This window comes from Corapipo altera, unplaced genomic scaffold (assembly GCF_003945725.1).
Source record: "Corapipo altera isolate COAL_440 unplaced genomic scaffold, ASM394572v1 23, whole genome shotgun sequence".
NCBI lineage: Eukaryota > Metazoa > Chordata > Aves > Passeriformes > Pipridae > Corapipo > Corapipo altera.
The window spans coordinates 16,995,622-17,022,468 of NW_020884878.1; the positions used below are offsets into that span (position 1 = coordinate 16,995,622).

Consider the following 26,847-nt stretch of genomic DNA (forward strand, 5'->3'; position numbering starts at 1 on the left):
TTCTATCAGTTCATTCAAAATTAGTAACTTCATATCATCAACAAAATAACTTTCATATCTTGTTGTGATAGTACCAAAAATGAGCCCAGCTGCTTTCATTAGTTCAAGCTACTGGGTAGCACAATCTTATTAAAGACTTGTACAAGTTATCAAGATTGGATATCAATGAAGAACAATAAAAAACAACAGCCAAACCAGCTACTCTTCAGTACTATAAGCCAAACTCTGAACTCACTGGCCTTGATAAAAATAAGGAGCAATTTTATGGCAATCAGTGAAGGCATACTGCTGGATGTAAGACAGCGATCATGCTGGTATCTGTGTTCATGTTATTTTTCCTAAGCCTGTTGCTAGAAGGTCAGAACTGATGTAATTCTTACTCTTACAAGCAAAGTCCAACTGCTATAAAAATTACTTTCCAAATCTCTCTGCAGGAAATGTGACACTGCCCTTGTGCTACAACTAGCACTGAAACCGTGTTTCTCTTTCAGTTCAAAAAGGTGCTGCCATTATTTTCCTGGAGATGAGTTCACCCTGGAGGATCTTGATTTCTGTGGTTTTGGGGTTTGGGACTTGGTTTCTTTTTTAATAGCAAAGACTCTTATTTTAGGCTAAACACCAGGAGTATTTGTATATTTTAATAAATATTTTCCAACTCCTGTTTTACTGAAGTGTTGTCACTCTTTTCCCCACACATTAACAACTCCATTAACTCACCACCACTGGGGTTTTGTAATTTTTTAACTGAAAATTGGTCAGAGGTTTTGGGAAGGGGGATGGCAGTTTTGGTCAAGACTCATAGGGCAAACTCTTGTACATTATTGTACATGGCCAGCATGAAGGATCATTGAAGCCCCTGCTGGGTGAATAGCATCACTATATTTTTAAAATACGAGACACTTCTGAAAACTGACTCTGCCAATTTGTTACTTCCTGTAGTGGGTTTCTGTGGCTGGCTTTTGGTAGCGGGGGGGTGGGGCTACAGGGGTGGCTTTTGTTAGAAGCTGCTAGAAGCTTCCCCTGTCCAGTGGAACCAATGTCAGCCGGCTCCAGGACGGACTTCCTGCTGCTGGCCAAGGCCGAGCCAATCAGGAATAACCTCTGGGGTAACATATTTAAGAACAGAAGGTTGTGGGGCAGAAAGAATTCCAGTCAGGGAAGAGCGGAGTGAGAACATGGAAACAACAAGGTAAACACCAAGGTCAGTACAGAAGGAGGGGCAGGAGGTGCTCCAGGCACCGGAGCTGAGGCCCTGCAGCCCGTGGTGCAGACCATGGTGGAGCAGCTGTGCCCCTGCAGCCCATGGAGGAACATCGGGGTGCAGAGACCCACCTGCAGTCCCTAGAGGAGCCCATGCTGGAGCAGGTGGATGCATGAAGGAGGCTGTGACACCGTGGGAGGCCCAAGATGGAGTGGGGTCCTGCCGAAGACCTGCAGCCCATGGAGAGGGAAGCCCACACTGGAGCAGATTTTTCCTGGCTAGGACTTGTGGCCCCTGTGGGGGACCCACATCAGTACAGCGCATTCGTGAAGGACTGCACCCCATGGAGGAGTGACCCACAGGACAGCAGTTTGGGAAGAACTGCTGCCCAAGGGATGGAGTCATGCTGGAGAGGTCCATCAAGGACTGTCTCCCGTGGGAGGGATGCCACGGGAGCAGGGGAAGGACTTCTCTCCCTGAGCAGCAGCAGAAACAACAACTGACCACAACTCCCATTCCCCATCCCCCTGCACCGCTGGGAGGGGGAGGAGGGAGAATATGGAAGGAATGAGGGATGGGGGGAAGGTGTTTTTAAGATTGTTTTATTTCTCACTCTTTGGCTCTTCCCTATTAGTAACAAATTTAAGCACTATCCCCACTTTGAGTCTGTATATCTACATATACATATAAATGCAGCTTCTTCCTTACACTGGGATAACTGGACTGAAAAAAGTAAAGAAACTCCAGTATTTTTCCCAATTTTACACAACTTCTTCTTACTTGCAACTATACTTCAGTCTCACAAACGGACTGAACAAAAGAAAACTGCATAACTTAACTAGTCTGGGAGGACAAAGTTGGAAGAGAACTCACTGCACATAGTATAAACCAATAGTGAAAGCTTTTGTACGGTCACCTGACAACTTACAACATTTAGCTTCACCATCTGCAGCCCAGAGAACATCACAGTTGTTCCTGCTGCTGTCTATAAATTTTTTTTGGAGAATTACTTTCCTGTTTCTTTGTCCTACAGACGAGTTACTAGATTTTGAACTTCTGTGATCTGCTTGGCCTGACCATACCATGATGCATAAACCTTAAGACAGAGTTGGTACAGTCTTCACCAGCAATGTCTCCTTGAATGGCCTCCACAATGAATGCAAGTTAAAAAAAGTTCTCAAGCTGCAGAGATACCAGCAGAAAAAAAGGTTAGTGCTGACCTCAGTATTTCATAGCATCTAGTAGAACAAGCTTGATGGTATCTAAGATTCTGTTTCTCAGTGAAGGTAAATTAAGAATTCATTTTCAAGCTCCTACAAGAACTGTAGCAACTCCATAAAGTACCTTTAGTTCTGGGTGGTTCTAGTGTGGATTATACATATATGCTGAAATTGCTTCATCTGGCAGAACTGAGGCTGTTCAGCCCCAAAAGACAGAAATGATCCTTGACAGTAACTGTAACTGTCCAACAGGTACCACTTCTGATATTCATGCAAGCACCACTCAGAACAGGCTGTGATGAAGGACACGGGCAACGTGGCCAGTCCTGCTTATCCTTCAAGGTGTTGCAACCCTGCAGGCTTATGAACCTCCAGACTCCACCTGTGTTTGCTTTTAGACCTCCATAAAACAGCAAAATTCCTACAACCAATAGATAGACCTCTCTCTAGAACAGACTGTATCTTGTGTCTACAGCTCTGCATCAACATTCCATAACCACTGAGGACTAAAACGCAGTTGGGACAGAATCCTTCTTAGCTGCAGGGGGAATTGTAAAGGGGAAGAATGACATAACAGCAGTGGGAGACTTGGCTTTAGCGCATTCAGGAGTGACCCTGACTGAGAGCCTGGACACTTGTGTTTTTGTGCACCAGGCAAGCATGTAGCATACTTCCCATCAACTACTTCATGGCAGCTGCCCATATGCATCACCTTGCCCTTCAGGAAACACAAGGCAGCTCACAACTCAGACTAGGGTAGTGAATACACTAGGTTACCTTGCTTTCCATCAGAATTAAAAAGTGTACATGAGTTTGGTTTTGAATAGGTAAATTCAAAATCTAGCTTGCTTTAGAGTGATTTGCTATTACGTAACGGTCTAAGTCAGCTACCTTCCTTCCAGCATCACTCACCTGCTATTATTTTAAATTCTTTCAGCATTTGCATTTTTCATTAAACTGTTCTCGGACTCTTCCTAAGCTCCCTGGGTAGTGCTAGAGATGAACGCACCATTTCCTGGGTTGAATTTCAAATGTCAGTGGCTACAGCCCTCCTTCACACCCTTGGCTGCATCTTTTGTGAATCAGTAACTCATAAACACAATCCATAACCTGTAACATCTGAGTTTATAAATTATTTCCCCACTGCTGCATCTGCCTGTGTGAGCTGTTAAGCCTCCACCGGGATCAACATACACCTCTGATAAAGGAATGTTTGTTTGCTAACTGTTTCATATTGATGTGCTTACACTGAACACTAGCACAGAGAGAGAGGTAATAACAGATTAGGGACCAGTTCAAGCAGGTTATTTTTATAACACTTATAATATGCATGTGATTACAAACCAACTTCATTGCTTATTTCAATGAGCTGAATTACAACAGAAAGAACTTTTTTTTTTTAACCAACTGGCATTACACCATAGCAATCAGCTTTTAAAGACAGATACATTGGAAATAACTCATACTTGATATTCCTGCTTGCTTCTAAGTCAGAATGCCCATATAGAGTGAACCATAAAAGCCCAGCTTATGAAATCAACAGATGACAACAACAAAGTGGTCAATTCAATTGATATTAGAGCATCAACCGCACTGCAGATTTTGCCAACCAATTTATTAGATCTTACTAACAGTCTGCTGGAGGTCTCTAACTTTGCCTTCTACTCACTAGCATTCCTGTGACCCACTCAGTGCAATGGGCTGCCCGCTTTGAAACAGCCACGTGGCTGTGTGGGAGCACATCACTGGATGGATAATTTATAAACGTTCCATACATGACAAATGTGTATCACAAAACATTAAATGTAACTCACTGATTGTTTTAGCAGGAGCCAGCAACCAAATGAACTATAGACATTCGATTCCTCTCCAGAGCAACTTTTTGAACCAGGCAAAATTCTGATGGACGTCCATTAGCCATCTGTATGGCATTTCAATCAAAGATGGCTCTCCTAGTTTCAGACTCATCTCCTGCATCTAAGCGTTTTCTGTTTAGGCTGTTAATGACGGATAGGGAGCATGAAAAACAAAAGGTGAAAAGGACAGGAGATCAGGGTAGTGATGGAAGATATTTTAATAGCCAAAAATGAGCCTGCCTTATCCTGCTAAAGATAAGCGGAAGGGGTCACTGTAGAAGACAGAGTCTCCGTTGTTTCATTTGTGAATACGCAACTTCACATGTGCAAGCACACACGCAGCTGGAGCCTTCTCTCTCTGGTGAAGCACACGGTGCCTCCAGGGCAGCTCTCATTAAATTGACATTACTGTTGCACTGCATGTGGGCACAGTATGTTCAGCAGAGCAGGCACCCAGACGTGCAAGCATCCTACGTGCATACAGGTACAATCGTTATAAATGCATGCAAAAGTTGAGTTTGCACCTGCACAAGTGACACATCTGCACATGCAGATACATGCACAATGACATACATGTACATTGGTTGCAGAAGTGCTTTTGTATATGCTTGTGGCCATGTATTTGCATGGGTTGGGCAAGGTTCCCTTCTCCCTCTCTCTCTCTCTTCTTCATTGAATGGTAAAAGGCTGTCAGCAATTTCCTTCTGTCAACAGCTGGGAGACAGTTTTCTGCAGTTAGCTGCAATTTGTTTCAATTATGTGTATTAATCATAGCCTGCTCCTGATGGTATTCTTCGTAAAAATAAAAATAAAAAAAATCAGAGCTTTTCTTTTCAACAAGCTGTTTCCTCTCTCACGATGGCACTTAATGACTGCAGGTTTGTTGGGGGTGGGGGGGAAGAAAAAGATAAAAAAGGAAAAGGAAACCTGAGATACTTCCATGTTTGCGTATTTCATTAATAAGCACCATGGCTCAAGAAGCTGGCAGGGCGTACAATTGAAATGTGGGTCAGTGCACTGTCATTTCAATTGTGGAGAGAGAGGTCTGAACAGCATTTATATCTAAAAATCTCCTAGCTTTAAAGGATTTTTGGACTTCAACTTGCTTCCTTTGAAACCTAAAGTAGAAATCAGTTTCCTACTGTTTTAATATCTTACAGCAGGGATCAATTTTAAAGACACTGGGGAAAATAGTGAAAAACTGAGAAACCCATAGCTGCCCAAGAGCTACTCCCGAAGCCTACTGGAACATAACCAAAGTATCAGTGAGGATGAATGGTATTTTACCAATCAACTGCACATCAAGCTGTGATGTCTCAAAGTTGCTATTTTATGTTTGAGTCCTAAGAGGACTTCTGATGAACATGCTCTACATTTGCAGTGAAGCGGTAAACGAAATCAGGTACGTAGGATGTATGTTGACATTTTGGAAATATTCTATTAAATAAGCTCCTAGGTAGAGATATGATGGTGTGCCAGGACACAAGCCAAAAGGATCTTTCCTTGTTTCTCATTATCTGCTTTCCTCTAGCATTTATTATCTTACCTGCTATTGTATTAAAGATTCCTCCCACACTCATTTGTCACTAGTCACAGCAAGGGCTGGTGAGCTCAGGGCACTTAGGAGTTATTGTACAGATTTTACTCAGAGATGTAAACATTACTGCTAAAATCCAAGCAATGGGCACTTATTCCACAGCCCTGGAATTTTAGATCAAAAATTATCAAAGCAGCAAAAATATAGATGATTTGCAAGACATGATCAAGGTATTTTATTCAAGATTGGGTTAGAATAACAAGAGAGTCTGTAAGATCTGTACTGCTTAAAACTGTATTGCATTGAGTCTTTGCAAAATTTGCTTTCTAGGTATCTGCTTAGATAGATTTGCTCACTCTATCACACTTAGGGAAAAGAAGAATGATCCTATTTTAGGTCCATATGGCACAATGTGTACAATACATCACTTAGAGAATTTAGGTCTAGTCTTACCTTAAGATTGAATGACACAGACACCAATTGGGGCCACAAAAAAAAAAAAATCATCCAATATATCCCCTGCAGTCACCATATCAACAATGACAAAAGCATGAGTGCAGATATCATTGCACTGGCAGAAAATACAACTTTACTGGTATGGTATTTTTCATAAGGTCCAGGAACACTAAGAAAAGAATTTATAAACGACATCTGCATTCCAATGAGCTCTTTGCGTGCCTAGGTCAATAAAACCACAGGCACAAGCATGGTCTCAAACAGGTTCTGCATCAGGCAGATTTTCCAGGGCGCCAATATCAGACAGGGATGATGTGATGTGATCCTGGATGTTAGCTGCAGTAGGGACTGGGCAGCTGCCAGAGCTCTGCCACACTGTGTGATTAGGAACTCATACTGCACAGATGGTGTACATTTTGTGGGAGAAGATGATGCTATATCTCCCCTACTCTACCCATCAAATGCATGTCTGGACACTGACTATCAGTGAAGGTCACTCCCATGGGTGCACCTACACCCACAGGATGACATGTCTATGAGGATTTCATGGTTCTTGGCAAGAAGATGTGGAGCAAATAGGCTATACTGAAAAAAACATGGTTTTGACTGCATTAACTGAATCCACAGACAGCCCTTTGCTGATGTCAGAGCAGCCTTTGAGGGAAAGAAATGAGTTTCACAGGCCTCAATTCGCTCCAGCTAAAAGGTCTATCACTGAAAGTTTACCACTTAGTTCAAAGTTTCATCTGCAGAAGGACAGGTGTTATAATCCTGAGAGAGGATCACTTGCTATCATCAGTGCCCCTTGTCCTGCAACATCTCAGATTTGCACAAGCAGGACATTTAGAGAAACTAACCTCACAGCAATTACTAAGTGAAACTAACCCTGAATAATTAAGATGTGAAAGAGTCCCAACATTAGGAACCATTTAGAAACCAACATGATCCACAACTCAGATACAAACTACCCAACCTCTGGGCACAGTGTGGTCAGCTGTAAATCACAAACTCTGAAGAAGCATAAGTACATCCCTTCCAGTAGCACATTCCTCTAAATTTCCATCCAAAACTTACATTACGTTGTGTTCTACTTGTCAAATTAAAACAACAGCCCAAAGAAATATGTTGGTAGAAGGCTCATCCAGCAAACTTCACCCTTACGAGACTTATATTGACATGTGCACAAGGACAGAAGGGAGAAGAACTAGCAAGAACACAGGAACTCTGAAAGGTGCAAAAAGCTTGGAGCTTCACAGAGCTCTTGGACTTCAGACACCGCACTTTCCAACACCAGAAAATGAAATCCAGATACCATGAAAGTCAGAGAACATGACAGAGGAAGCAAGAGAGAAAAGAGGTGGGGAAAGGACAAAAACAAGGAAGAAAGAAAAGAACAAAATAGTAGAAACCAAAAGGGACAAGTGGAGAAAACAGGTAGAAAAAGGAGGAAAAGAAAAGGGAATGACAAAAAGTGATAGACAGAAGAGGAGAGAAATCTCTGCTGGTACAGTAACAAATAAATCCTTGCAGCATGACAGGCGTCTGCTGAAGCATTTCATTTCCCCGCAGCATAATGGTGTGTTATCGCCCATTATCTGTTCTGTCAGTGCCAGAGTCGATATTAAATGAGGGGCAGCTGCATTTAGCTGCCATTTTTCAGCTGTCTCCCCGTTACCATAGAGACATGCTTGTTTTTTGATGAACCTGGCTGTGAGCAGAAGGATACATGCGCACGAGGAGGGAGGCCGTAAGCACTGCAGAGCAGTGGGAGCAAAGGACCCAGAGAAACAGTGGAGGAACGCAAGCAAGGGGAGGGCAGGTCCTTCACACCCGTGCGAGCACCACAGAGACAGCCATCTCAAACATACTGTTAATATGCAGAGCAGGCAACAGCCAAGCATGCACACGCTGGTCTGACTGTCACAATTCCAGCAACTGATCTCTTCATCCCTCTGCCCTTCTCCTTTCCCTACACCCTCTGTCCCATAAGGATAGCAATCCTCCCCTCCTCTCTAGTACCTCCGTGGCAACATCTCTAAGATTATTGGAAGTAATGATTAACTGAGCAACTCAAACACTGTGCAGCATTAATACTGCTAAAATACTAATCAGGAACATGAAGCACAATGAGATGCGGGTTGTCCCTTTCTCCCACCAAGATTTATGCAGCAAGCTGCTGCCACACACAGGTGCTGAAATCTAGAAAACTTCGCTCACCATTTTCCTGCTTTAAATATAAGGATGTTCTCTACAAGGGAAGTGACTGAGAGACAGCTACACAGAGAAATGGAATAAAATGGAAGACATCCCACTTCCTCCTTTTGACTCCTTAACACAAGGCTTCCTTAGAGGAAAGATGGCACTGGGCTCCCCCTTCACCTTTACTTAATGGTGGCAACTCCAAACCTTTTATCTAGCATACTCATGTATTTGATCTCTAACACTGTTAGCTTTAGACCTACCAACAGTATACAGTGATTGGGAGGGCCCACCTCCTATTCTCCAGTGGCATACCAATCACACTAGTATGAGAAACTTTGTCTGCTCCAAGTGTGGACCATGACTAATCAGTCCAATTCCAACAGCAGCACTTTCAGTCCACCTACATTTACTATAAGCTGTTTATCTCTCCTTGAGGGCCTTGTTTCTCTAAATGGCTTGTGAAGGGTTTTAGAAACACAGGAGAGACTGACACGGTTAAAGTCTAACTGAGAGACTATACCTATGCTAACAAATGAAATGGAGCCTCGGTGCACTCCCAGACTTTGAAACATGGTAGTTTGCAATTTTGAACTATTACAACAGTTTCTGATAGGATCTTTCTCATTTAATAGCAGTCTTCCAAATAATTCTGAGGACAGATTAGGAGTTAGGATATGCCCATGACCATTCCCAATGCCCAGTTTCCATACAACCATCTTGTTCTTTGTGTTTATGAGCACAGACATCCTGCAATGGCCAGCCTCACTGCCAGGAAGCATTTCCAACCAGGCTCAGCTGATTAGTAGACACAACCAGGCAGTCCAGCTTGCAGACAGCCAGGACAGTACTTTGTGCAGTCCCAAACTACAACAATAAGGTCTTGCTGACGTATCCTAGCTCTGTCCACTCTAACTCTCTATCAAAGGGCTGACTCGCACAACTCTACTATTCATACAGCTTGGATGTACACACAGAACAATGAAGGCATAGCTTCTCTGTGAGCCACTGAACACTCAAGCCATAGGTCAGCTGAGATATATCCTTCTAAACAGATAAACAGGAAAACAAGACCAATAATTCCACTCAATCTGACAAGGATAATGGGATGCCTAAGAAGAAAATCATAGCCTTAAGGTACATACCAAGAGCACTTTGGGGGTCTCAAAATTCCCTAACACTAAATGGGAAGATTCTGATGTTACACGCTGAGCTTGCAGAAAGCCTCACCTCCACATCAACTCTCATGATGCCAAAAAGAATTGTTTGGTGTGTAATGTTTATGATTAAGGACAAAGATGTCCAGAGGACATTTAACTCCTTGAAGGCAAATGTATGATGCACAGATGGTATCAGACACTGAGAGCTTTCAGCTTTTCAGAAAGCAGCTTTTTCTTTAGGTGATATCTACATTTGCCTTGAATTCTGATTCACAGCTTTCCAGTCCATCTTTGGATCGTGTTTCTCAAAATGCAAACTTTATACTTCCCTTAAACCATCCCACTCTCTGTCATGTTGATGCCTTAAGCCCCTAAGGGTTTTTTATTTTTCTAATATTGGTAAGCCTTGTAAGTTTTATAGGTAGATTTTAAAAGCAGCAACCCTCCCTCCTTTGTCCCTTTCCCTCTAGCACCCTTGTTTACACATTCCTTAACCCTCTTACCCCATTCTATGCTCCCTATATCAGTCCTACCCCCAAATCTAGTAGAAATGTTTAGTCTTTTGTCAAGGAAAGGTCTAGATTGTTGGCAGAACAGCATATCAGGGCCTGAACAACAAAATGAAGTCAAAAATTAGGTAACTATGTACCCTTTGTGCTCTGATGATGGTGAAGATGGGATGAACAGAGGGTCCCAAAATACACCCCAGACCCATTTTCAGGGGGTGGACCCGGGGCGGTCCAGAGCAAAGGCCACAGGGTGGACACATTTGGGATTGGGCGGATGGTATTATAAAATGTAACATCTGGGGCACAGGGACACACGCGTCTTGTAACATCTTTAGCCTTGGCAAAATAAACCCTTTCTTATCTCATCCCTAATTAACTGCTCCAGGAGATTTTTTCAGCACCATAAATCCCACGGCATCAATGTCCCTTTGCTCCAAACCCCTAGATTGCCAAGGAACAAAGACAAACATCTTTGCTAGGAAGTTTAGAGCAGAAGATGCAAGGCTGTCCAGACCCAACTCTGGTTTGTGGCAGTGTCCCATCTCTTGCTATTTAATTTCAATGCACATGAAACTGAAGTAACACATACTGATACAAAATTAGCACCTAGAAACACTGCAACACTGAGTATTCTTAACATTTAAAATAGTAATTTGATGCTTCTTTTTAGTATAGAGGAACCAGTTTTCCATTTTTCTCCTCCTTTCTACACACTCTGCTTTCCCAATACTTTTCTTTGAATCTTTTCATTTGTTTGTTCATGCTGTCCAGCATCATCTATCAAATAAACTTCACAGTATTCAAACACTCAACTAGGAGACTACTATTTAATAACTGTAAAAACTGCAGACCCACTGCATTCTCTTCCAGTGACCTGATAGTGCAGTGCCTGATATGGAGCAGCCTTCTTCGTTTATTCAGTTTATTTTTTAGAAGCCATTTAAAAGTCACTATTTCTCAAGACCTGCCTAGCCTCCCCTGCTCCATGGTAAGACACAGTAACAAGAAAGGGTCCAAGTGCTTCACTCTATTAACGCTTAAGTCCTCATCTCCTAGTAGGAACATATCCATATCTTGGTTTTTTCTCATTAGAACCTCTCACTTTGGGCCTTCTGAAATTTGACAAAACCTTTAGAAGTAGATGCTAAAGAAACTCCTCGAGTGACATTTAATTGGCACAATGCCGTTGATCTTTCCCACGACTGACATCTGCTACCCTTCCACATCTCTATGGTAGTTATCAAGAACAGCTCTTTCTGTATCTTTTCTTATCTTGCTGACTACTGTTTTCTTTAAAATTCCTGACTGTTCCATGTTTGAAAAAGTTCTGCCTGAATTGCTTATATGCTAGTCCTTCCTTTAGCTTCAGTCCACTCTCATAACCTTTTGCTTTTGAATATGGAACTATCTTAAGCACCACATTGAGCACCAGACTGCCACTGGACTTGCAGGATGTTTTTTCTCTGGAGGAGGCCTAAGTTCCGAGTGTCTGATCAAAGCTGTCTTTGTTGTCCAAGGGAATTTTGGAAACAGTAATGGAAACAAACAGCTGATGTACATGACTGAAAATATGAATGCTAATGAACTGTTTAGCCTGTTGGGTCAATGACACTAGTTTGGGGTTCAATGAGTCCAGAAAGCTGAAGCTAAGAAAGAAGTATGCCATAATATTAGAGATTTTGTTTTAATGTAATCTCTGGTCAGCAAAAGAGTATGACAAGAGCATTGACAGTACAGTTTTTGAGACAAATGTGAAAGCAAGAGGGAAATGATCCTGGAGAGCTCTCACGAACAACTTTGTGGTCATTTCAAGAAGTTTCTAGAATTGGGTTCCCTGTGATTAGAATTAGTTTATATTGGACAAATAAATTGGTTCCAGAACCTGCTAAACTGTCCCATTCAAGTTAAGGAATACATTCAGAAGAGCAAATGAATTTGCCATTAATTCCTTTGACCACATTCCCCACATGCAACAACTCCACTGTGTTGAGAAACAAAACAAGACAACAAAGTTGTGGAAGAAATCTAATGGCTAGATGCTACAGACCATATTTATTCAGCAACAGTTTTTAATTAAAAGTATTGATTTCTAATTCTAGGAATGCTTGTGGAAAGTTTTGTTGCAGACAAAACTAGCATTTAAGTTTTGGGGAAAGAAAGAAAGATATATCTACCTTTGGATATCTTTGCATCTTTATTTTCCCCACTCTCTCTTTCCAAAAAGCAATAGCCTTCATTTTCCTTTCTACAGCCTACTGTCTCAAGTCCACTCAGTGAAAAATAGGTGTGTTGTGCTTGGCTCTATTTATTTGCATGCATGTAGTAAAAGGCAACAAAGCAGAGGATCAAATCTTCAGTGGCACTCACAGAGCTGTACCTTTAGCTCTAGCAGCAAGGGGCTGCTGCTCCTGGTGATGGTATTCCTGTATCTGATTTCTACTGCTGTTGGAGGAATGGAGTACATCACTCTTCCAACAGGTTTTATGTGCATCAAAACAGGATCCAACTTTGAATATTTCAATACTCCAACAGAAGTTGGGACAGCTCAATACATAAGAATGGAGGTCCAAGCAACAGAAATGTGATAAGATCAGAGCCTAGTATCACAGACAGCTTTTGATAAAAATGTGGTCTTGGTTTTGACTATTCAGGAACAGATTTTAAACTTCAGTGTCCCTGATGCTGAGTACTTTTCATGCCTTGCCTGTTTGTAGGTCAAGTCATTCAACTACAGAACTGGGAAAGAAGGCTGGGTCCTTCAGATGCAACCTTTGGCATTGAAGCCTCTCCTCTCCTGTCCTTTCCTATTCCATAATGCCCTAGGAAGGGATATTGTGCTTTGCAGAGTACTAAAATACAGTCATGAGGAAGTATAAGCAATGAAGTGATTTTTCATGTCACAACCAACTTTATTAGCATAATTCCTAATTGTGAATGTTTAGAAGCCTCATAATAGCAAGAATAATTGTGTTTAACAGGCAGAGTGATAAATAGACAAGATTAGTCATTTCTCCATCCTCCTCCCCCCCTCCCAACTGCTACAAAATCCTTTTCCTTTCCTCTACCATTGGGAAGCAAGTACCAGGGAACATATTCTACAGGAAAAAAAGTGCCTGTTTCTAGTGTGCCCAAGAATCTTCTACTTGTGACATCCTAACCTCACTTGTCTTTAGTGGGACCTCATATAAACCTCTGAGTGGCAACGTAAAAGAAAAGATAAAATTTGGAACCCCACTAGAACACAGCCTATAAGAAAAGACAATATGCAACTAAGCAGAGGTTTCCAGGGAAACCTAGATGTATTACAATATATTCCAGAACTGTGCACTGTGAAAGGAACCCACCATTTAGATACAAGTTTGCAATACATTTCCACCATGTTTAGTAAGAACATAGAAGACAAAACACTTAGTGCCTTATCATGAGCCATCACTTCCTAACCTGCCACACAGATCTGAAGCCCTTGTGGTGGAAAACTCACCAGAGGATGATCTGGGGTGGTGCTGCAAAGACTGAGGCACAAAGCATTTCTTCCATTGTGGTGAGTCAGGACAGGCTTGCAAGGGGGACTTGCAAACAGCACAGGTCTATGGAGGCTTATGGACAGAGGGAGCTCCTCTTTGTGGAATCCAATTCAATAATTATGAAAGACAGAAAACAACTGCTCTTTTTGGGTACAGTAGCCTATCTTGGATATTACTGACACTACCAAAGAGGAAAACACACAGAAGACTCTGTGAAGGGAGTCTGTCTTGATAAGAAAAGAATTGATAACAAGGTCAGGTCAGGGTCCTGAGTGCAGGAGACTGGGCTGGAGACTGCCCCCTCCCACCCTGCTCTCTCCCCAGCCTGCCCAACTCCCTTCCTCAAGTCAGTGGGACATGCCCTGGCTGACAAGGACCCTGTCCAGCCAGCCCCAAGGCTCACAGTCCCCAGCAAGATGTCAGACTCCACAGTGACAAGATCTTTAGATGCCAACTGGTATCATCCACAGCAAATCAAGAGCTGCTGTCCCAACAAATGTAAAATGATGCACCTATTCCAGCTAGTGGCTTCAAAATACCCTTTTAATATGCACTAGCCACGTTCCTTACGGTCTTACAGCTTCCTTGCAGTTGAACCATTTTACCTTCTCCTTCTGTCCTTTAACTCTTTCAAATCTTTAGAAGAACAATGGTTTTCAAGATGACTTGCCAATTAACTTCATCCATTCCCACAACTGCCTTCAGTTGTAGATTCAGTTCAGGGCCAGAACTGTCTCCACAACACAAGGAAAAGTACTTCTCTCCATTTAAACTCCTTTTTACATAACCAGGAGACTAAAGCAGCCAGAGACTCCAGGGTTTAATTCAAACTTAGACTCTCAGGTGTGATTCTGTTTTGCTGCAGGTATTTTAATCTCCATTAGAGAGAGAAGAGGGACAGAATCTTACATGGTTTCATATGCATTTGTTTTGATTTTTATAGCTGGCAAAAGAGCTATATTAACCGCACAGCAGGGGCTGAAACCAAAGACCTGGAAAATAAAATATTCTCAGTATTCATTATTTCAGTACTTGAAAATTCCAACAAGATGAGACTTCTATATGCTTATCATGAAAGAGAATAAATAGGCATGGATTAAAATAGATTAAAAAAAACCAACCCTATTTATTTACAGTACATAAAGCAAATCTATTTGCAAATTGTAAAAAGCATTACCCTTGCAGTCCTCAGGGATTCTAATGTATTGGAACAAAAAGTAGGCATAACCAAATTAAATGCTCAAAATAAAACTGGGCAAGATATTTGCTATCCAATATGCAACTGCTGAAGACAGACCAGCCTGATACTGAGAGCAGAGCTCTAAAGGCCTGAGTCATGAATCCAAATCTCAGACATCTGAGTTTTTACAAGGTGTTTGTCACATATCATCTTAAAACTGGCATAAACCTGATGTATGGACATGGTTAAATCACGTTATCATCTCTTTCTTAAAATTAAGACTCTGATACTGAGCCATTTAAAAGTGTTGTGAGATAAATTGCCCATAGCATTGAAAAGCAATAATATTGCCTCTTAGTTCTGCTAAGTATTAAATAAAAACTCTTCAGGGACCCCCCCCACACACACTTGTTGGGGTTGTAATCCCAAAAAGAAGAGTAAGTGTTGAAACAAAGCCAGAATAGTGTTCTGTATCCCTTGCCCATTCTACCCTTGACTCTGCATCACTTAGGTAAATGAGCCTTAGCTAAGGTAATTACAAAAAAATAGGAGTCCTTCAAATAACTAATCAAGAAAGCATCAAAGAAATATGGAGGAAAAGAGTTCCTTGAACTAAAAGATCAAAATGCCTAATAATAAAGGGTTTCTCACTTTCAGCATGATGAGTCCCTGCTGACCTTATAGACACAACTTTGGGGTGAAGGGTATGTAGGATTTCACAGATGATGTCCTACATCACCTTGCAGTGCTAAGCAAGCACTCTCCACAGGTACAGAGACACTGGCATTGGATATTTTAAGGAGAGGGGCCATAACCACACACTACATTTCATCGCTCTTTCAGTTTTCTCTTCGTACAAGTCTAACTCCTGAGTCTATTTTTTATCAGAAATGAGTTGGTCACAGCTGTCCTAAGAGAGCACTGTGACATTCTGAGAATGCAAAGGGATATCCCACTCAGCTTAAACAGGAGAAAGTGGGACTAGAGGCAAAGGTCAGGTCCCACTAGATTGAAGACGCAGTGAGCCATGAACGCACTTCTCACAGAAGACTTTCCAGATGCTAGAATGAAACTCAAAGAAGCAGCAGATCTGCTCAGGCCTTCCCATCAATGACCTTGGATACTTGTGCTGTTTTAGCCACAGAGCAAGGATCATGTAAGAGCAGAGCTCAGGGAATTGCCCAGGCAGAACCGTGTTGCTCTTCTGCATACACTCTCACGGAGTGGGACCAAGTCCCCTGCTCAAGGCACTGCCCTATGGCTGATGCTTCACACCGCTCCTATGGCTGCAGTGAACATGCCCACAACCTCTGCAGGTCACCTAGTGCAGGAGAACATGGATCTGAATGGTACCTCTGGGGGCTGAACTTTCTCTGCAGCTCTAAGAAAGGTGTTGTCAGGACAGTAATAGATCATGACCCCTTCAAACACTCGTCCACATAGGAGCATGCAGCATACTGAGGGGGTGGGGAGAAATATACCCCTGCAGGCCAGTCAGTCTGCACTCTATGTGTTAGCAACAGTCAGCACCCAAGCATTGAACAAGGCAAAGGTTTTGGTAAAAGCTTGAGCCTTTCAAGACCAGTCTGACACTCCCTAACTTGTTTCGCACAAGTCCTAATTTCATAGAGAAATGACGACCTGTTTACAAACCATATATAAACCAAGGTTTATTTGCCAAAAAGATTCATCAATAATTTTAAATTAGCAAATGTCAACAACATTACAATTAATTTGCTGGCAGGAAAATGGATTGGGAAAATGTAGTGAACAAAGCATACAGTTTCGCCATTTCCTCTGCTCCAGATGGAGTATATGGCTTGAAGCTAATGGAGAGATTTCCAAGATCAAGAGGGAATGGACCTCTCTTAGGGTCTGTGAACCAGGCCCTTCTCCCCTAGTTGCTGCCTTTCAGACAGACTACAGCTTTTGTCATGAACAAATCATTTCAGCTTTTAATTCAGTCTCTCCTTTTGTAAAACAGGCCTAATAGTACTCACTTATCTACTTCACTAGGATGCTTCAAGGATTAAAATTGATGCATCCCTGTTGAAGTAATGTGCTATAATTACCTTGTTAATGTGCCCTCTCTTGGATAGAATTAAAATTGCTTAGCTGCATGTCACATGTCCCACACTGCCAGCCAACTGGGGCCCTGGGCAAGCTCAGGCAATTGGACAATGTTTTCTCAAGCCAATTTCTCCTGTGCAGCTGAAGCGAAAAGAAAATGGCAGCCTTGCAGTCAAGGGCTGCAGCAAGTACTTGAGAAAGTAGCCTCAAAGTCACTAATTATGCAGAAGTGTGCTCCTTTACAGATCAGCCAGAGGCAAAAGACTATTTTCTGCCTACATTTGGGTGACAAAAAAAACCCAAAACCTGTTGAAACCCTCCTTTTCAGCGAGCTACATCTTTCCCTGATGAAAGCAGTGAAACAATCATTCCCTCTTTCAAACCCATCTGTGATATTAAAGTCCCCACCTGTGCTCTGACCACTCTTCCCCTCCTGTATGATTCTTCCCAGCTAAGTGTCCCTTTTGCTTCAGCTGCTCTAACTTCTGAAAATGAGAAAAATGCTAAGAAATTATGCAACACTAAGGGGGAAGGTCTAAAATTTTCTCTATTTCAGAGAAAAGTAGCCAGAAGTATCTTTATTACAGATGTACCTGGGCAACTGCAGGTCTGTCTCTACTATCCAGAGATGTGCATAGCCCCATCTATTCCTACAGGCAGAAACCAGCGAAGCTTGCACAGACTGGAGACATTCTTATCCCTGCATCTCTATTTGCACTGCATCACATTACCTCACTTCCAGCCAATCCAACCGTTTCATGCCTCAACACTCTCCTCTCACCTAGCACATACCCACCAGAGCAGCTGATTGCCATGGCAAACACGGCAGAGCTCAGAAAATTATATACGGCCAGCAGTTAGCATTTGTGAAAATGCAAATAAAAACAACGCAATTTCAGGGGTGGGCTAGAGTTTGGCATGAGTATCTTCTGCTTGCAAAATTTAAAGAAACACAGAGCAACATGCACACAATGAACAGCAGAGAGTTATATCCTGATAAATAGGTTTTCCTGATTTCACAGCCCAGTTACAATAATTAGGAATAAGGTGACCCCTCCCGTCTCAGGAGAAGGAAGGCAGTTCTGAACAGCAACACAAACAACAGTGTTTGAGACTGATGAAGGCCTCCTAATTCACTATAAAAGCGGGTACAAAGTCAAGACTGCAAGAACCAAAACCTCCTCCTTTGCCCTTGGAAATCTCAAACATGATAATCCTCATACATAAGAATTCTTCCTGATCAACCCTATTTCAGAGATATCCAAGTGTTATCACTGCATGAGTCTTAGAGGGTCTGCATTTATTACAGATGTTATCTTACCTAAAGGAGTTTCTGCTGAAGTTACAGTGAATATGGCTATTGTATTCCTGTACAAAATAAAGAAGCCATTATAAATCTTCATAAAGTATTCAATACACAGCAATCCCTCAGCAATCATGACTCCACACATTTGCAGTGCACACGTATTGTTTAAAGCACTGCAGACATCTAGGACTGGTTTTTCTGCTGTTTTTAAAGGTGGTCAGAAAATGCAAGCAAAACCAATGAAAAAAGTGAAAGATCCAGGATTGCGACTTGCTTTTTTAGAATGACAGCTGGGCAGGGAACAAATGAGGCCCCAAGACTGATCTCTGCAAAGAGCAACTTTCTGCTGAAACCAGCTCTGAAATGGGCAGAAAAGCTCAGCTGACAGAACTGCTATGACCTTTGTCCATCACCAAAGCTGTGCTTTAACAAAGCCATCATATGGCACTGAACTGCAAGCTCAGTGCAGCATCCGGCTGCTTGCATGGTCATCTCAGCCTCTGCCTCAGTAGAAGCTGTTCTGATGAGCAGCCCATGCTGCAGGAGAGAACACGATTTCCAAGTAGTTGCACACAGGATTATCAACCACTATGAAGATTTTATTCATAACCCACAGTGTCTGTGTTGTGACATATGGCTGCTTTGCTGCTTCTGCTAGTAAATCTGGTACATTACAATATTCCCTGTGTGCCAAGTGTTTAGCAAACACACATGTTGGCAGCCAGAGTATTCCTGGAAAGGACATGTGTCTTGAAATGAAGCTGAGCCAACTGCTGCTCCGTGTCATAACAGAGAAAGTGCCCTCATATCCGAGTTCAGCATTGTTGGCACAAAGAATGACTGTCATCCAAAAAGCAGAGCTGGAAAAGTGCCATGGAAAACACAGTCAAATTAACAAATATGTGTTTTTGAGTCCATCTGCTTCAGAAGTATCTTCTGCTCTTCTCTCTTTTCACATAAGAGATTTCCATCAACAGATACCTTGGAAACATTTGGCCTGAGGTCAAAGGGATAACAGAGCAAGTGTAACAAGGCAAAGAACATCAAGTAATTTGTATAAAAATACTGAATTGCTGCCCAAAAAGCCATGAATGCAAGTATCAGAGCTTCACATAGTTCAGTGACCAGCATGTGCAACTCTTATTATATATGGCTACCTAAATACTAACACAAACTTAAAAAGTTGATATCTAAGAGAACTTAGAAAAACAAAAGTAGCAAGAATAGAGAAAATATTTATGAAATCCAGGAAAATAATAACTGGATATTTGGACTGCAAAGTACAGATATTAATATGATGCATACTATAAGAAACAAAATAATCCCAAATAAACCCAAATCTCAACATTTGCCCATCTGATTTTTCTGGACTCTCTTGTTCCAAGGATCTATTTCTGGGATAATCAGTTCTTATCCTCCTCTGTAAAAGCTGACTCCTGGTGTTTTCCAAGTATTTTGAGAAAAGGGTATATTACCAAAATTACAGCTGCTAAAGAGTTCACAATTTAGATTTGTGTGTATTTCATCAATACTACACCCTGTGAGCATTTGGAAAATTAGGGCAACTGTGAGGGCAGAAATAACATCCATAGTCTTGAAAAGGACAATTCTCTGACACTGCTTATGAAAAATGAGCATCTCCCTAATTATCAGCAGCACAGGAATTCTGGCACACGTGACTATTTGTAGTTCTACTCCATCAGAAACAACAATGAAACACAAGCATCAGCTAAGATTTTACAGTTTTATAGCATAAACTATTGATATTGTTAAGGAAATGGGAAGAGGAAGAAGCAGCTGTTATGGGGGGGTGGATTCTACATGAGACAAAACGTGGCAAGAGTTACATGCAGACTGTGGATAATTTTTTTTTGTTGAGGGATAGAAGATACTTTCTCTCCAGACATTTGCAGAAAGTTTAATTAAGTAGCTTATAACAAGTTAAACACTGAAAAAAAACACCTATGTGCAATTTCTGCCTGCCATTAGCTGAGTGATTGACAGGTACTGTTTCCTGCATTTCAGCACACATAGCTGCTGCTGAGTTTTAATTCGGGCATTTATTTTGAAAAGCTGAATGATAACATTATCAAGAAGCAAACAGTCCAGAAACAATGAGAGAAGGGGAGTTTCAAGGATGGCAGACAGTGTTTATCCAAGCCATCTTCATCTCAGGCACAAATTGTTTGCTGAACCTTCTCCCTCCAAAAAACACTACCATGGTGTTTCTCCTTTCCAGCTGCCATAGGCAACAAACATCAGTCCATGCTGCCCACTCCCAAATCTGTCATGACTTTGAGATTCTCTTTTAATTACAACCACTGGAAGTTTTTACCAGAACCCTGAACCCAGCCTACATACTTGTTCAGAACTCAGAAATCTTAACTGCCCAAGTTTGCACAGTTTGCTGGAAGTCTGTACCCGATGCGTCTGCCCTCATATTACAATTACAATTGCAGGTCAGATTGAAATATTCATGCAAAACCCAGTAGAATTATGTTTTCCTAACAAAAAGAAGAAATTGCCTGATGGCTGAATTCACCACTAATACAAAAACCTCCTGCTGGCATCATCTTCACCCAGTGCGTCATAGGATACTGCCTATTTTACCACCTAAATTGCACCCTGCCTCTCCTTAAATAAAGGCCAGTAAATCTTAACAGAAAAATGCAGGTATTCATCATTTGTGTTTTCCCATCCTTTCCACTATCTATGCAAGTTGATTTCTCCTGACATTTTGATTGCAAGAGAAAGATCCATAGTTTCAAATATTCCTCTATACCTAAAAAAAAAACACTTAGAGCTTGAAAAATCTTCTAAAAAAAAGCCACCTTTAGAGTAGAAAAAGAATAAGCAACCTAATCTCATGCGACAGATTACAAGACATTAGCTGAAAGCAAACCCATTTTTTTCTCTGAAGGTGTCTGCCTTTCAAAAGCACCTTCCAAGTGGAATATTGCATGTGCTTTAAAATATTCATTAATCTAGTTTCATAGAATTTACACCACCCATAGGCTATTGAAGGTCAGTAAAAGTATTCACACATGAAGCAAAAGGAATATACAGAGACAGTGATTTGTCCAAAATCTTAAGCAGAGACTCTTTCAACATAGCCAGAAAAAGGCAAATCTTTCTATGTTCCAGAATGCACCTTAACCGCAAGAATATCCTTACATACAGCTTAGTCTTTCACAGGAAGGATTAAATAATATCGTTTTTCCTATATTAAATGTCTTTCACTGCAGTGGAACTTCATTGCACGTACATCTGTAGGTAAAGGCAAGTTATAAATAATTAATATGATTACATAGAATACATATCAAGCCTGCAACAGACTATGTATGCCAGTCTCATACTGCATCTGCTGGGATAGCGTAATGCGATTTAGCAGATAAAACACACACATTATTTAAAAGGGTTATCAAATTTTGAAGTCACATTAAATTATACATTGAGTCATTGTGTTTGCGGGGGTGTACATACTCCTACAGTTTCTGTGTACAAATCAATCATATTGTCTGTTAATCCCTACATATGCATAACCCAGAGCACTAGGCCACAAGGAGTCAAAGTCCAATACAGCACAAAAATAAATGGGTTTTAACATGCACTCTGGGTTTGGCTCTAGGTAGACACACTATGGACATTTTCTAGGAAGGAATACAGAATTCAGGAATGCATTGTACCCCAAATCTGCACCACTTGATTGCTAACCCAAATAGCATCTCAGCATGCATGTGCACACTTGCATGCAGGCAATCTGAGGCCTCACCCATTTCTGCTGCAGATGGATATAGTACATCAGGTGCTTGGTCTTCACTGAGCTGTTTGGTTGGCTCTTCATCATGGACACAGTATGTCAATGACCACTCAGGACAGAACAAGTGCTTCAGACAAAAAAAAATACAAAAGACCCCCTCTCCTTGAGTAAGCCATTAGTGGTATTTCTGATCCATTTCACTTAATAATGCCAGGTGAAGGCTTCTTACACACAGTTCTGCCCATGCAGTCATGATCTCCATCCCAGTGCTATTTTCTCTAATGCAAGGTCTGTGAGAAAAAGTCTGTCAGGTTTTCTAGAATATGCCAGCTGGGACACAGCAACCTTTTTTTTTTTATCAGAACAAGAGTTTTTCTGTATTCTCAGATAATAAAACAACTAAATCTCTTGATACTTTATCTTTTATGCATCTGGTTGAATAAATGAATACCAATCTAGTCCATTCACGTTGTCAATACAAAAGAACATAAAAGCTTTCACTCTGAAGAAGTGTTAAAAATCCTTCATGCAGGACATGTATGTGGTCACTCAATTTAAGAAGGCCTCAGCAGAAACAGAAAGGATACATAGGAGCATGGGGTGGCTGGGGCAGGGAGTGGCATGCAGGGAGGTGGGGGGGGCAGGGAAGGAATAAAAGTTATGAGACACAAGAGATAAGTTCCATGAAGAACTTATTTTATCCAAAATAAAAGATAAGGTAGAGGCACAAGAAACAATGCAGTATCATATAGCAAATATCTTTCACACCTTCACATAGCAGGAACAAGGAAACTGGGATATTTTTAAATAACAACCTGTGGAACACACTACCACAGAGTAACACCAAAGCCCAGAGGCCCAGAGTACACAAAATGAAACCAAGCACTTAGGCAAATAACAGAAACTGCTGCAGTCACAGCATCCACTTATTAAACCATCTTCACACATTTCTAGAAAATACACATTAACCCTCTAAAATGTGCAGAAGTACTAAGAAAAGACAACTGTCAATGGAGATGTCTGTCAATGGTGACTGGAATAAGAACAACCATCTTCAGCTGCCTTTTTATATGTCAATTGTAGCAGCATTACTAATATACTAATTTTGAGAGCAGTTTGAGACATGTCACATCTGATGGTCTTCACACCAAATTGAAAAAGTACATTTTTCCTTCATGAACATTACCTTTGCTACTGACATTTATTCTGTATTCCTCCATATGACAAAAGAGAATGTCAGGTCACAGCAGTGTGCCTGTTTTGGCTCCCTGTTACTTCCAGGCTTAAAGAGAAGGCTCTCCTAGTTAATTACTATGCAAAGTGAGATCACAGATAACCACAAGTAGCACTGAAATTAATATATTTAGCTTTTTTTGCTGCACTGGGAGGGTGTGAACTACCACTGACCTTTCCTGCACTTGAGTTCAGCTCTGCCATTCCCCAGTTCAGATCTCTTTCTCTGGAAGCACCTTGCTTGTATCTTCACAGCTTTTCCTACGATATCAATACTCACTCAGAAGGAAAATGTGGGCAAGTTACCCAATAATTTCCCAACTGATTAACTCATCCCTAAAAAGAATCATAAACTCATAGGAATTATGGGCCAGGATCTCCAGATTCTGTTATCCACCTACATTGATCGGGGAGGGCTGCTCTCACCACTACAGGCAGGATCTGGTGAGCAGAGAGGATGATACACCATTTCTTTTCCTAGTTCTGCGACTAATCACTTCACCTCCCCTTAATAACATTTACACATGTGTAGAAACACTCAAACAGTTCCCTCTAAGCATAAATCCCAACAGAAATCCTGAAGTTCCAATTAGTGTTTGCTGTTTGATGACAGAATTTATATGAGTTCAGTCTATCAGCTAGCAGAGATCAGCACAGAGAAACAATAATTCCAAGGTGAGTGAATTTTAGGTTTAGTCAAAGGTGAGTGAATTTTAGGTTTGGTTTAGGGCTTTTGAGGGGCCGAGAATTCAGAAAGTTTTTTTAGGGTTTTTTTTTTTATTTGAGGGGTTTGGGGTTGTTGGGTTGTTTTTTGGTGGTATTTTTGTTTTGGTTTGGGGTTTTCTTTTTCGTATCCCTTTCATAATTTGCAGAAACCATCCACTCTTGTCTCTCTGGGTAGATCTGTATAAGCATGGCCCACCAGTTATCTATGCCTACATAAAGTATTGTCAAATAGCACTACGGATCATACTAAGCAAGTCCTATATATAACCATATCTCTTCAGATTAATATCCCTAAGCATCCCTGAAAAGTAATTTTTACAGTTTCACATTCACTTAGTGGTGAATTATCTTGCAAAGTTAGTAGATGCAGCTGGAGCATACATAAGAGCAGCCGAAGTTATGTGGATTTATATTTATATAATTATATTATATTTATAATACTTTAATGTTGCACGTACAGCCTGTCAGAATGGAATTTTTTAAGCTCAGAAAATGACTTTTTTGGCAAAAATTATAATACTGACATATTTATATTACCAATTATTACCAGAGAATAATCACCGGAAATCAGACCCTTAAAAATTAAGTCTTAACAACAGACTCCCAAAGTGTTTCACGATGCATCACAGTCTGTCCTCCAGGCTAGAGAGGTAATACAGACTGGGAGTCACTGGCCATGGGACATCAGAGAGATGGATGTCTGGCTGCCAGTCAGACAGCACTTAGGTAGGAAGCCACTGAATAGCTGCTGCTCTAAGGGCATTATCATGCCATGTCTACACTGCAGTAACTACATTATTAGTCAACCTATATGTATTTTCGAAGGAATTAATTCAGTTTTTCTATGAAATTTTGGGGTTGTAGCTTCTTCAACAACAACAAAAAAAAAAATACTGGTTCAACAGTGAATGTTTTTACATTTTTCCATTGCAAAATAAGTTTCTCTGAAATCTCAAATGTCACTTGCTCAAGTTCCTGAAAATCTTCCTATTTATGATGCTACTACAGCTTTGCCCCATATTAAACTTAGACAACTGCTAGGTGTGAGCTTCTTATGTGCTGAAAGAGGCTGATGGACCACTCTGGTTCAGCACTGTCTCTGGTTCAGCACTTACTCTTTGATTCATTTGTGGATTTGCACTTATTTAGGGGGAAAAGTTAATTTGGTGAAGACAATGAGCAATTTTCTTTAGAAGGTTCTAGGAACACTATTCCTCAGGACATTAGGAATGAATTGAACAAAGAAAAGGAAGAGAGACAAAAAAATATATAATGGGTGATCCTAATGGTTCTGCTTGGCACACATTTATATCTCCATGCTATTCATACTCCCCCATTCTTCACAATCATGCTTCTTCCATGCCCCAAGAGTCCTTGCATCTCTCTCAAACAATCATGCAATGCCTTGCACTGGACACTCTGCCCTTTCCTTTCAAATTACAGGAAAGGGCATGGATCTTCCATGCTGCTGAGGCCAGGTTAGCAATCTCTTTCAGGAGCAAAACCACATTCATCTCTGAAGGTGGTGAGTAATTTCCGCACCCCTTAGAAAGATCATATGCTGCTATTTTGGCCTTCATATAGAACATCAACCTAAAGCACGATCCAGGGAGCTAGTTAGTGACCTCAGTTCCTTCTGAATCCACAGTTTTCTACTGAATACAAAATGAGTTTCCTGCTTATTTGCAGTAATGTTATTTCCATGTTTGTAGAGGTATGCAACAGGAATTAAGGGACTTGAGCATCTCTGAGGAGGAGTCTGGCTTCAGACCTTTCAAGTTCTGTGGACAAGGACTAAGTGTCTTAATTTCTGGATGAATAAACTTGGGAAAATCAGAAAAAAAAAATCCCACAAGAGGAATTAAATAATATTATTTCTTTCAGTAAGCTAATTGAACACATTTTATCTATTCAGTAATAGATTCAACCCTCAGAGATTTGTTCAAAACCAAGCTAATCTCTGGAAATGCTTGTTTTAACCCAGAGTGCTTCTGTCACTATTTTCTACTTTATAACTTAGTCACATAGTTTCTCCTATGTCCCCTTGGTTGAATCACTGCCCACCATTGCAGCAATGTTACACAAGGTCTTATGGGACAGTTGCTCAACACTGAAGGATAGGAGGGGGAAAGAATCCAAATTGTCTTGAAACAATGGCAATTTAAAGAGTTAGGAAAACTTTACTGAAAATTTAAGCTTGTGCAGGGCACTGGATATTCCAATTCTGCTTTTACAAAAAGCTGTGAAGGACTTCTGCTGAACAAATTTAAACACAAACATATTGGACACCTTACCCAATCTTGAACTTTTCTAACACATAATCACAAACTCTGATTAATCATCTCAGATACAGGAAATAATTCTTTTGAAGCCTAGAACAGGAAAGTAGTTTCCCTACAGTAATCCCAGAGGCCAATGGCAGTGCCTGAACCATTCCTTATGTCTACCAAAGAGAAGACAGTTTTATTTTGCTTCACAGCAAGTGCTTGGGATTTTGGTTTGCTACTTAATGCTGTGGCATTTGCTCTTGTAATGTTGCAAAAGGTGCAAGTTAAGGTTAGAGAGTTCAATAAGCACACTGCACAGCACACTGGCATTTCATTGGAAATCTGCAGAAGCATTTACTGTGCCAGAAATCTACTCAGCCAAATAGACTGGGCACCACCAGCATCTTCAGGACAATGAGAGGAAGATCACAAGCAGTACCTTCTATCAATACAAAAGGTTTCCCTTAGGAAACCAGCAAAGAAACTCATACATGTTATCCACAAATTTGAAAAGCTATGATATAAAGTGATCCACCTTCAGTGAAGTTTAGCAAGTACAGCTCCATGTCAGAAAAAATGGCAGATATGAAGTGTAATTACCTTTTTACCCCACTCCAAACTCTAGTTGTGTTTTATGAACTAG

At 41.0% G+C, this 26,847-nt stretch overlaps 1 protein-coding gene and 1 long non-coding RNA gene across 19 annotated transcripts in view; one reads left to right on the forward strand and one right to left on the reverse strand.

Annotated features, from left to right (window-relative positions):
* Positions 1–26,847, reverse strand: part of NRXN3 (neurexin 3) — a 1,012,014-nt gene that overhangs the window by 745,618 nt on the left and 239,549 nt on the right. The window lies entirely within an intron of this gene.
* LOC113944819 lies at positions 1,896–17,958 on the forward strand. Its single transcript, XR_003526827.1, has 3 exons — positions 1,896–1,947; positions 2,235–2,409; positions 17,500–17,958. It is a non-coding gene; the product is annotated as an uncharacterized LOC113944819 (long non-coding RNA).